The following is a 12,531-nucleotide window of genomic DNA, read 5'->3' on the forward strand; positions in this document are numbered from 1 at the left end:
TCGGTATAGTCATAGTTACCTTCTCTTTTCCTACTTTAGGAATCTCGGGGACGAGATTCTTGTAAGTGGGATAGAGCTATAACAGCCTGTTTTGCAAACCCTAATTAGGAAATGTTTGTGCATTCATAAGCATCATGTAAATTTCATTAAGAAAAATTTGCACCTTAAGTTAAGTGGAAACCCTAATGTATGCAAACCCTCCTCTGTTTTAAATTATCCCAAGTTGTTTCAAATCTTGAAAACCCAAAATATGTGGAACCTCAAATACATGATGAAGGCCACTAAATATTTTTCCTTGAAGTTTTGGGTTAATTTGGATCTCCAAAAGGTCGCAAAATGCCAAAAATCTAATTGTTATAGCCCTGTTTTATTTCTTTCCGGATTTCTCCTAAAAGCCAGGGGGTTATGGGAAAATTTGCCCATATCTTCTTCAACCACGCAGGCACACACCTGCATGTGGCTGCCCCCGCCGTCGATCCCGGCGTGGGGATGCTCGCCGCCGCTCGCCGCCGCTGGACGGGGATAAGGCCGCCACGACGCCGCCCCTCTCCCTCATCTTCTCCCCCGGCCCTCTCCTCCTCTCTCTTTCTCTGCACACGCACTGGGCTGAAACCTAGCCGCCGAAGAGCTCGTCACCGCCACCGTTACCGGCCTCTCCAAGCCAAGCCGATGCCACTGCTCACTCCGCCTCGTCGCCTACGTCGACCACGCCGAAGGAATCGAGCGGGGATGCTCAGAATCGACCACCCCGACCACATCTTCCCGAGCTCTGGCTACCGGCAAACGGCTCGTCGCCGATGCTACAGGGCACCTTCGGCCTCGCCGAGCCCTCCGTCGCGCTCGTGGTGAGCCTCCGGTGCTCAGGCGCCCCTCTTCCCTCTCCCTCGCTCGCTGTATCACCGCCGCCTCGCTGACCCGTTTCCGGTCGCCGCGCTGCTCGCCATCACGGCCGCTCCGGTGACCTCCTTCGGCCGGCGCCGCTACCCCTTGGCTCGCCGCGTCGGCGCGCGTCCAACGCGCCTAGTCGCGCGTCTAGGCGTGGCCTGGAGCGGCTTCTCCGCTCGTCTCCAGCGCCAGGCCGCCGGCGGTTGACCACGCGGTTGACCCCGGTGGGCCCCTTGCTGTCAGCCCTTTTTGTTTTTCCTTTTTGTTTTTATTTTTCTGTAAATAGATAAATCATGATAGGTGGGTCCCGGCGTCAAAATTTTAATATTTATTAGAATTTCAGAAAATGGTTAAAATTGTAAAATCAATAAGTAATTCATTCTAGATCAGAAAAATATAAATTAATATATCGAAATGATCAGGAAAACAAGATCTACACTTCGACATAGAAATCAAAGTCATTTGAACAACTTATTTTCACAAGTTTAGCAGAACAACAAAGCCACCCCCCTAAGTAACATCCGGGGTTCACCGGAACGCCTGTCCTTCGAGCGTTCCAGTCCCGTTTAAATCATTCGGTAGTTCATAGGCTTACTTCAAACAATTTAAATCGCCATCCATCATGATTGCTTGCATCGATGCCAGGTGTTGATTGTTCTTTACCTTTCCGGTATTTGCTTCTTCGCGACCGATAGAGCACGAGTCTGAGACGATGAAGATCGACAACACCGAAGGTTAATATTTGCCCACCAACAAACAAGTCAACTACAAGATTATCGAAGATGCACTTCAGTTTGTCAGGGACAAAGGCAAGCCCTAGCCTGGTTCATATAAGTTTTACAAATGCTTTCATTCTGGTTACTTCATATTGCATGCGATTCAAATGTCTTTTTATCGACAGGTAGAGTTATCCTATCTATTGCATGTTTCACCCTTGTAGCCTCAAATCCATGATCCACCGCTCCTAGCATAACTAGGTTTGGCATGTGTGCATCGTTAGAGCCTTTATATCTTTATGCTTAGCCATGCTTAGTTTGTTACGCTACCACTCCGGTCTTCGGACTGGAGCCTTACAATGAATGAAACTAGCATGACAGGTTGATGTGGTAAGTATAGAGATGTTGATAAACATGATTAAAGGCTCAGACGAGAGGCCACATTGGGATGTGGTGGGTTGTTTCATTTCTGCCGACTCTAGGAACCGAGCTCTCGCCTCTTGAACCAAGACTGAGCGTACAACCACTCGAGGCCCTATTATGGTACCCTCTTGACCCACTAACTTGCCTAGTAGATTCCATGAGTCACATAGTTTACGCGTTATTTGGACATATGCATCGAAAATGTTTGTGAAAAGGTGCATAGCATACAGGTAGGTAGCGTGGCCGTGGTGGCTGGGGTTAGAGTACCTGGGGAAACCCACCTCGACTCGCATCGTTGAGGACCGACTTCGGGACTCGACCCGTTACGGCGGAATAATCCTTAGCGCGTGACTCATGGTCTCGGCGACAGCAAGGTAAAGGTCGTGGTCGACCACCCTCTGCCAGCTTTCCAAGGAAGAGAGCTAATAGCTTGGCATTAAGAGTCGGTTGGCACGTGTGGGTAAAGTTGTGCACCCCTGCAGGGTTAAATCTTTTCGAAAAGCCGTGTCCACGGTTACGGACGACTTGGGAACAGACGTGGAGATCATAGACAACATGAACCTAATCGTAAAACTTGGCAAACAATGTGTGTTTACGGATACCTTCTCCGGGTGTTGAGGGGGTGATTCGAGGATAGTGGTTCGAGAGGATGAAGATTGGTGGATACAATATTATGATCAGTAGAGCTAGAGATGTCGCTCTCTTATCCCCTTTTAAAGATTCTGAGTAGTCGAGCTTCTCCTCTTTCTTGTCTTACAAAGGAAAACTGGCTTTACGCAAAAGAAGCTTGATACGTCCCAAACGTATCTATAATTTCTTATGTTCCATGATACTTTTATGATGATACTCACATGTTTTATACACATTATATGTCATTATTATGCATTTTACGGCACTAACCTATTGACGAGATGCCGAAGAGCCGATTGTCGTTTTCCGTCGTTTTTGGTTTCAGAAATCCTAGTAAGGAAATATTCTCGGAATTGGACGAAATCAACGCCCAGGGGCCTATTTTTCCACGAAGCTTCAAGAAGACCGGAGGGGAGACGAAGTGGGGCCACGGGGCGCCGCCACACTAGGGCGGCGCGGCCTAAGGGGGCCCGCGCGGCCCTAGCGTGTGGTGCCCCCGTGACTCTCCCGACTCCGCCCTTCCGCCTACTTAAAGCCTTCGTCGCGAAACCCCCAGTACCGAGAGCCACGATACGGAAAACCTTCCAGAGACGCCGCCGCCAATCCCATCTCGGAGGATTCAGGAGATCGCCTCCGGTACCCTGCCGGAGAGGGGAATCATCTCCCGGAGGTCTCTTCATCGCCATGATCGCCTCCGGATCGATGTGTGAGTAGTTCACCCCTGTACTATGGGTCCATAGCAGTAGCTAGATGGTCGTCTTCTCCTCATTACGCTATCATGATAGATCTTGTGAGCTGCCTATCATGATCAAGATCATCTATTTGTAATCCTTCATGTTGTGTTTGTTGGGATCCGATGAATATTGAATACTATGTCAAGTTGATTACCAATCTATCATATATGTTATTTATGTTCTTGCATGCTCTCCGTTGCTAGTAGAGGCTCTGGCCAAGTTGATACTTGTGACTCCAAGAGGGGATATTTATGCTCGATAGTGGGTTCATGCCTCCATTAAATCTGGGACAGTGACAGAAAGTTCTAAGGTTGTGTATGTGCTATTGCCACTAGGGATAAAACATCGATGCTTTGTATAAGGATATTTGTGTTGATTACATTACGCACCATACTTAATGCAATTGTCTATTGTTTACAACTTAATACTGGAAGGGGTTCGGATGATAACCTGAAAGTGGACTTTTTAGGCATAGATGCATGTCTGGATAGCGGTCTATGTACTTTGTCGTAATGCCCCGATTAAATCTCATAGTACTCATCATGATATATGTATGTGCATTTTTATGCCTTCTTTATTTGTCAATTGCCCAACCGTAATTTGTTCACCCAACATCTCGCTATCTTATGGGAGAGACACCGCTAGTGATCCGTGGACCCCGGTCCTATTCTTTACATCTAAAATACAAACTGCCGCAATTGTTCTTTACTCGTTCTTCGCAAACAACCATCATCATCCACACTATACATCTAATCCTTTGTTACAAGCAAGTCGGTGAGATTGACAACCTCGCCGTTACGTTGGGGCAAAGTTCTCGTGATTGTGTTGTGCGAGTTCCACGTTGGCGCCGGAATCCCTGGTGTTGCGCCGCACTACACTCCTCCGCCAACAACCTTCAACGTGCTTCTTGGCTCCTCCTGGTTCGATAAACCTTGGTTTCTTTCTGAGGAAAAACTTGCTACTGTGCGCATCACACCTTCCTCTTGGGGTTCCTAACGGACGTGTCAACTACACGCATCAAGCAATTTTTCTGGCGCCGTTGCCGGGGAACGAAGGAAAATTACACCACAAAGATTTTCAACTCCCACGTCAACAGCAATTTTTCTGGCGCCGTTGCCGGGGAGATTAAGACACGCTGCAAGGGGAGTCTCCACTTCCAATCTCTTTACTTTGTTTTTGTCTTGCTTTGCTTTACTTTATTTACTACTTTGTTTGCTGCACTTAAACAAAACACAAAAAAATTAGTTGCTAGTTTTACTTTATTTACTGTCTTGCTCTCCATATTAAAAACACAAAAAAAAATTAGTTACTTGCATTTTTACTTCTGTTATCATGTCTAGCTCTGCACCTGTTACTTCTTCACCTGAGTAATTAGTCTTCACTTTTAAACAAGGGGATGAGGAGAGTTTTAAAGATGCTTGGTCCAGAATTTTTGATTCTTATCGTAAAGCTGAACCTCAAATGACTCTAAGTTTGCTCCTTCGTAACTTTTATTTTGGGCTTATGATTCGCTATAGATATGCCTTGGATACTGTAGTGGGAGGAGATTTCCTTCATTGCGACGGTGATCAAGCTTTTAATGCCATAAAAAAATTAGTTGCATCACATAGTTCAGCTAATAACCTTGATTCAGCTCTTATTAGCATCTATAATAGATTAAACACTCTTGAGACAAGTGCATCTTGGTTGAAAGAAAATTATAGTTATGTTCGTAACCGTCTTGATCAAGTTTTAGTGAACTCGAACCTTCAACATGGGACCCTACTATTAAAGTTGTTATTGGTGGTGAAACTTTTCATGCCAATTGTGATATTATGTCTCGAATTTTGCCTTATGCCCAAGAGTATTTATGAATCTTTGACACTTTGGGGACTCGTTGAAGGGGAGAAGGAATAACTCTTATTGATAACTCGTTATAATTCCTAAGGGAATAGCCGAGGGTGTGCATACAACCATTCTTGGAAGAACAAGTATCCACTCGATTATCTTGTTATTGAATGTGTAGGAACAGGACAAATCACACTCGGAAGATCCCTGCTGAAACTATTGGGAGCAGTCATAAATGTGGGAGAAGGCACCCTAAAATTCACCTCTACACCGGGAGGTAGACATGTATTCCTTAATCAAAGAGTAAGAAAAAGAATAAGAAAGGTGGGTGCAATGCCCGAGGTAATGCTTCATCTCTTGATAATACTTGATACACACTTTCTGCGCCTAGCTGAAAGACGTTAAAGAAAAGCGCTTATGGGAGACAACCCATTATTTTACTTCTGCACTTTATTTTATATTTGAGTCTTAGAAGTTGTTTACTACTGTAGCAACCTCTCCTTATCTTTATTTTATTCCATTGTTGTGCCAAGTAAAGTCCTTGATAGTAAAGTCAATACTAGATTTGGATTACTGCGCAGGAACAGATTTCTTGCTGTCACGAATTTGGGCAGTAGTCCCTGCAGAAAAATCAAAAAATCTGCCAATTTACGTGCGTGATCCTCAGATATGTACGCAACTTTCATTAAATTTGGGCATTTTCATCTGAGCAAGTCTCGGTGCCACTTTAAAATTCGTCTTTACTGAACCGTTCTGTTTTGACAGATTCTGCCTTTTATTTCGCATTGCCTCGTTTTGCTATGTTAGATGGATTTCTTTGTTCCATTAACTTTCAGTAGCTTTGAGAAATGTCCGGAAGTGTTAAGAATGATTATGTCACCTCTGAATATATGAATTATGCACTGACCCTCTAATGAGTTTGTTTCGAGTTTGGTGTGGAGGAAGTTTTCAAGGGTCAAGAGAGGAGGATGATATAATATGATCAAGAAGAGTGAAAAGTCAAAGCTTGGGGATGCCCCCGTGGTTCATCCTCGCATATTTTAAGAAGACTCAAGCGTCTAAGCTTGGGGATGCCTGTGGCATCCCTTCTTTATCGACAACTTATCGAGTTCCTCTAGTGAAACTATATTTTTATTCCGTCACATCTTATTTGCTTTACTTGGAGCGTCTGTTTGTTTTTATTTTTGTTTTTGTTTGAATAAATCGGATCCTAGCATTCTTTGTTTGGGAGAGAGACACGCTCCGCTGTTTCGTATGAACACATATGTTCTTAGATTTATCTTTAATGTTCATTGCGAAATTTGAACTACTTCATTCATTGTTATATGGTTGGAAACGGAAAATGCCGCATGTGGTAAATGGTTTAATGTCTTGAATAATGTGATACTTGGCAATTGTTGTGCTCATATAGATCTTGTTTAAGCTCTTGCATCATGTACCTTGTACTTATTAATGAATAACTACAGAGAGCTTGTTAAAATTTGGTTTGCATGATTGATCTCTAGAGTCTAGATATTTTCTGGTTGAGGTGTTTGAACAACAAGGAGACAATATAAAGTCTTATAATGTTTACAATATGTTCATATGTGAGCTTTGCTGCACCTTTTATACTTGAGTTTGCTTCAAACAACCTTGCTAGCCTAGCCTTGTATTGAGAGGAATTCTTCTCGTGCATCCAAATCCTTGAGCCAATAACCATGCCATTTGTGTCCACCATACCTACCTACCACATGGTATTTCTCCGCCATTCCAAAGTACATTACTTGAGTGCTACCTTTAAAATTTCTATTCTTTACCTTTACAATATATAGCTCATGGGACAAATAGCTTAAAAACTATCGTGGTGAAGAATATGTACTTATGTGTCTTATTTCTTAGTAAGTTGCTTATTGAGCGCTAACCATGTTTTCTGGGGACGCCATCAACTTTTACCTTTGTTGAATATCATGTGAGTTGCTATGCATGTTCGTCTTGTCTGAAGTAAGAGAGGTTTTCACAATCAAATGGTTTGAGTATGCATACTGTTAGAGAAGAACATTGGGCCGCTAACTAAAGCCATGATTCATGGTGGAAGTTTCAGTGTGCACAGCTAATCCTCAATCTCTTATGAGAATAATAATCGTTGTTGAATGCTTATGCATTAAAGAGGAGTCCATTATCTCGTTGTCTATGTTGTCCCGGTATGGATGTCTAAGTTGAGAATAATCAAAAGCGAGAAATCCAATGCGAGCTTTCTCCTTAGACCTTTGTACAAAGCGAGCATAGAGGTACCCCTTTGTGACACTTGGTTGAAACATATGCTATGCAATGATAATCCGTGTTAACCCAAACTAATTAGGACAAGGTGCGAGCACTATTAGTATACTATGCATGAGGCTTGCAACTTATAAGATGTCTTATACATAACTCATATGCTTTATTACTACCGTTGACAAAATTGTTTCTTGTTTTCAAAATGAAAAGCTCTAGCACAAATAGTAATCAATGCTTCCCTCTGTGAAGGGCCTATCTTTTACATTATTGTTGAGTCAGTTTGCCTATTCTTTCTATCCCAGAAGCAAACACTTGTATCAATTGTGTGCATTGATTCTTACATGTTTACTTATTGCACTTGTTATATTGCTTTGTGTTGACAATTATCCATGAGATATACATGTTGAAGTTGAAAGCAACCGCTGAAACTTTATCTTCATTTATGTTGCTTCGATGCCTTTACTTTGAATTTATTGCTTTATGAGTAACTCTTATGCAAGTCTTATTGATGCTTGTCTTGAAAGTATTATTCATAAAAAGTCTTTGCTATATGATTCATTTGTTTACTCATTATCTTCATCATTGCTTCGAATCGCTGCATTCATCTCATATGCTTTACAATAGTATGATCAAGATTATGATAGCATGTCACTTCGTAAATTATCTTTGTTATCGTTTACCTACTCGAGGGCGAGTAGGAACTAAGCTTGGGGATGCTTGATACGTCCCAAACGTATCTATAATTTCTTATGTTCCATGCTACTTTTATGATGATACTCACATGTTTTATACACATTATATGTCATTATTATGCATTTTCCGGCACTAACCTATTGACGAGATGCCGAAGAGCCGCTTGTCGTTTTCTGTTGTTTTTGGTTTCAGTAAATCCTAGTAAGGAAATATTCTCGGAATTGGACGAAATCAACGTCCGTGAGGCCTATTTTTCCACGAAGCTTCCGGAAGACCGGAGGGGAGACGAAGTGGGGCCACGGGCGCCGCCACACTAGGGCGGCGCGGCCTAAGGGGGGGCCCGCGCGGCCCTAGCGTGTGGGGCCCCCGTGACTCTCCCGACTCCGCCCTTCCGCCTACTTAAAGCCTTCGTCGCGAAATCCCCAGTACCGAGAGCCACGATACGGAAAACCTTCCAGAGACGCCGCCGCCGCCAATCCCATCTCTGGGGATTCGAGAGATCGCCTCCGCACCCCGCCGGAGAGGGGAATCATCTCCCGGAGGTCTCTTCATCGCCATGATCGCCTCCGGATCGATGTGTGAGTAGTTCACCCCTGGACTATGGGTCCATAGCAGTAGCTAGATGGTCGTCTTCTCCTCATTGCGCTATCATGTTAGATCTTGTGAGCTGCCTATCATGATCAAGATCATCTATTTGTAATCCTTCATGTTGTGTTTGTTGGGATCCGATGAAGATTGAATACTATGTCAAGTTGATTATCAATCTATCATATATGTTATTTATGTTCTTGCATGCTCTCCGTTGCTAGTAGAGGCTCGGCCAAGTTGATACTTGTGACTCCAAGAGGGGGTATTTATGCTCGATAGTGGGTTCATGCCTCCATTAAATCTGGGACAATGGATGTAAAGTTCTAAGGTTGTGGATGTGTCGTTGCCACTAGGGATAAAACATCGATGCTTTGTCTAAGGATATTTGTGTTGATTACATTACGCACCATACTTAATGCAATTGTGTGTTGTTTACAACTTAATACCGGAAGGGGTTCTGATGATAACCCGAAAGTGGACTTTTTAGGCATAGATGCATGTCGGATAGCGGTCTATGTACTTTGTCGTAATGCCCCGATTAAATCTCATAGTACTCATCATGATATATGTATGTGCATTGTTATGCCTTCTTTATTTGTCAATTTCCCAACCGTAATTTGTTCACCCAACATCTCGCTATCTTATGGGAGAGACATCGCTAGTGATCTCGTGGACCCCTGGCCCTATTCTTTACATCTAAAATACAAACCGCCGCAATTGTTCTTTATCGTTCTTCGCAAACAACCATCATCATCCACACTATACATCTAATCCTTTGTTACAAGCAAGCTTCAGTGAGATTGACAACCTCGTTGTTACGTTGGGGCAAAGTTCCGTGATTGTGTTGTGCAGTTCCACGTTGGCGCCGAATCCCCGGTGTTGCGCCGCACTACACTCCTCCGCCAACAACCTTCAACGTGCTTCTTGGCTCCTCCTGGTTCGATAAACCTTGGTTTCTTTCTCAGGGAAAACTTGCTACTGTGCGCATCACACCTTCCTCTTGGGGTTCCCAACGGACGTGTCAACTACATGCATCAAAGCTCTACAGAAAGCCCGCATACCCGCTTTGCTAAAAGGTTGTACTAAGTCTTGCTGAGTCCCTGTACTCAGCTTTGCTTGCTTTTGTTTCAGACAAAGTCGTTCCAACAGATGGTGGTTTCTAGTCGACATCGACGAGTAGCTTGGGGTTCCCAGGTGGCAGCCTGGAATCTATGGGTTGGGACGTCGCCGTTATGCTCCTTGCCTCTTAGTCCTTTTGCTATCTTGCTATGTCTAATAGCATAACTTTGCTTCTGTTCATTGATGTATGCCAGGTCAGTGACCTCTGCTTGTAATGCTTTGGTTCTTCGCTCAGTTATGAGCTTGTATTACTTCTTGAGTCGTAGAGTCACTGTTGTGTTACCGATTCTCTCACTATAGTCTCTCGAGCTCTAGGTTAGGCTTATGTCAGACAAAGATCTGGTATTTGTCTAACCCTGATCCTGGGGGTGCCACACCCTCCCCCCATAATGCATAAAGCAATAAAATACATACTCTATTTGTCAATCAAGTGACTAATGAGTTTCATGTTAAGTCTTACTTGTGAGTCGTAGATACATCTACGCGACCTCACGCTATTATACTCTTACACGGTGGCCTAGGCCACCAACCTCCTCCTTGAGGAATTTGTGTTCTCTTTGGTTTCTCTTGATTTTCTTTGAGTTTCTTTTGCTTTCTTTTTTGTTTGAATTTTCTCCTCTTTTTCTTGTGTTTCTTTTTGGGAGATTCACCCAAGTTCGGCTTTTCTTGTTGAACTCTTGCAAACTTGGTTGCATAGTACATTACCAGTTCCATCGTCTAATCCCAAGCCATTCCCTACCTTATTGAGCCATTCCGTCTAAAAGCACAAATCTAGACAAAAATCTGGGGTTTTTGAAATTTGGCGAATGGTACTGCCGGTGGTCAGGCCGGTACTACCGCCCATGTGCAGTGTTCTAATGACAGTCATAATTTTTCCCTGGAGCGGTACTACCGCCTGAGATACCGGTTAGGTTCCGGGAAGCGGTACTACCGTTTTTGCGATAGGTACTACCGCTTCCGAGTTTGACTTAAGGTACCGAGTCGGGCTGGATCTTTCCAATCCATCACTTTCCCCCCCACCCACCTCAAGTCAACCTCTGCGCCCCAAGGTCAAGAACTCCGAGGAGATAGGCCCTGATCTCCTTCTTCGGCCATCCCCGGCGAAATCTTCTTCGTGGAGAAGCTTCCCCACCCTCTTCTCCGCCATGGCCTCCGGTATGAACTCAAACCTCCCTCTCTAGGGTTTTTTTGGATTCCCTAGAAGAATAGGATAGGGTTTGTTGGACTTCTTGGTGGATATTCATCCTAGGAAGCTTTTCCATATGTAGTGATACTAGCTAGCAACATCTTGTGAAGTTTGTGCCTCAATGCCATGGACCATCACCAGATCTGGAAGTGTTGTGCCCGAGCGATAGTACCGGTCATTTTTTACCGTCACTACCGGTCTGAACCGGTACTACCGGACCTGGTATAGGTACTACCGCTTCTCGCAAAATTTCCCACTTGTTGCTTGTTAGTGTCATATGCTTTGCAACTCCGGGGCTTGTGCACTTAACCCTCATTCCCTCTACAATCTCTGCTATTCACAGGTTCAAAGCCCCATGCTCCAAAGACAAGAAATCCTCTCGTCTCTCACCGTCCGCGTGATGAAGAAGATGTGGTCATCTCCCTCGCACTACCAAGCGTCAAAGATCAGCCGCAACCAAGAACAAGACCACCACGGGACCCATCAAACCTATGGATAAGTTGTCCAAGAACAAATTTTTGGATGTTTGAAAGGTCAATCCATATTTGGTGGAGAAGAATACTCGCTTGTGCCCCAATGCCTACTTCTATCACCAAAACCGAGAGAGGATCTACACCGAGATTTATGGTGCCACGGAGTTTGCTTGTTGCCCACAACGGTCAATAAGCATGGACAAGCGAGACTCGGACCCCGAATACTTTGGAGAAGCGAAGGCCATATTGAAGAACTTGGGCTCGTTCCATTGATGACCTTCAACCACCCATACTCTAAGGAAATCATATGTCAATTATATGCCACGGTGGTGTTTGAAGTGGATGAGAATGGAGACTGCTCTCTCACTTGGATGACCAAGGAGCATGTCATGAAATCCACTTGGGAAGAGTTTGCAAACAGACTTGGTTACCAACTTGCTCAAAAAACCTCAACTCCTTCCGGGTTCATCTTCACCCCAAGCCCATGACCAAGGAAAAGATGTTCAACCTCTACATCGCCCGGCGAGCGGTTTGCGGAAGTGCTTATGACCTCCTCCCCACTTTTGAAATCATGAACCGCATCTACCGCAACAATGTCAACCCCAAGAAGAGCAATCAAGATGAAGTCCACGGTTTTGTTGTCAACCTCCTCGTGCTCACTCAACAAAACCAAGGCAGCGACAAGTAATTGGATTGCAGGGACTACATTTGGCATGAAATGCGCGATTGTGCCTTCCTCCGCAAGCTTCCCCAATTTTCTCCATACATCATGCGATTGATATGCATCAAGTGGGAACATGCCAAATGTGGCGACCTCCTCACTCAATGTGGGCGCCTCACTACCCACCTTGTGCGAAGCCCCGTCATTAAGACTTACTCTAAGCCAAGGTTTGGCCCTAGTGCCCCCAAGGATAGAGAAGATGAGGAGGCCGATAGCGATGACTCCGACTACGTGCATCAATCCACGAAGACCAAGGGGTGGTTTGCCAAGCTCACCGCATGCC

Source organism: Lolium rigidum, chromosome 7, assembly GCF_022539505.1.
Source record: "Lolium rigidum isolate FL_2022 chromosome 7, APGP_CSIRO_Lrig_0.1, whole genome shotgun sequence".
NCBI classification, from domain to species: Eukaryota; Viridiplantae; Streptophyta; class Magnoliopsida; order Poales; family Poaceae; genus Lolium; species Lolium rigidum.